The following is an 856-nucleotide window of genomic DNA, read 5'->3' on the forward strand; positions in this document are numbered from 1 at the left end:
CCCCCCCCAATCCGCGCCTGCCATTCTATATATTATCTGCATAACCGTGTAAGTAATGACAGCAACCAAATTATGTTGTATGGGTTCAATGTGACATCAATCGACAAACAAAGACATCTCTAAGTTATGTTCTGCCAAAGAGCATTTATAACCGATCCTCCAACTAACACGTACAGGTAGTATCAAGTTCAAGTTTTACTCAAACTTTGGGCCATTGGCCCATCAGTATACAGTACATATTATACACAAATCATGGACAATGTACAGAGGATGAAAACAATCATATTCCATTATAATACCCTTCATTTGTTTGCCTCATATATGAATTTTCCTAGCATACACAATTCTTTAATATTATGGACACTCAATAACTGGACGACTTTAAGCACAGATGTTTTTTTCTAATAATAGCTTTTGATAAAACGAGATCTGAGATTTGGGAATTTAGAACAGACCAATAAAAAATGAAATTCGTCCTCTACTTCAGATGGGGAGTTACACTGTTTACAATATCTACATTCCCTAGATATATTGGCGGATTGGTCGAGTGGTTAACACTCCGGCCTTCCAAGCAGGCGGCCTGGGTTCGATCCCCGAAGTCGCCGTACGCATGGAATATTAGAGAAAGTGTTTTTCTCCTGCCCACACAACCACACAACTCCAACAACCCAGGTGGAGTATAAAATGGTCTGGGGTGGGTGTTGCGGTATCTATGCTGTAGCATTCAAGTGAGGTGGCACTATAAATGATACCGTTGGAAGCACGGTCCCACTACAAACAGAACACAATACATCTCCAGCACACGCACAGACATACACACATATGGAGATATTAGCCAGGTGGCATAGGACTAGTA

At 40.9% G+C, this 856-nt stretch overlaps 1 non-coding gene across 1 annotated transcript; it reads left to right on the forward strand.

Annotated features, from left to right (window-relative positions):
• Positions 1 to 533: 533 nt before the first annotated feature.
• Trnag-ucc lies at positions 534 to 605 on the forward strand. Its single transcript has one exon. It is a non-coding gene; the product is annotated as a tRNA-Gly (tRNA).
• Positions 606 to 856: the final 251 nt, after the last annotated feature.

Source organism: Mizuhopecten yessoensis, unplaced genomic scaffold (genome assembly GCF_002113885.1).
Source record: "Mizuhopecten yessoensis strain PY_sf001 unplaced genomic scaffold, ASM211388v2 scaffold915, whole genome shotgun sequence".
NCBI classification, from domain to species: Eukaryota; Metazoa; Mollusca; class Bivalvia; order Pectinida; family Pectinidae; genus Mizuhopecten; species Mizuhopecten yessoensis.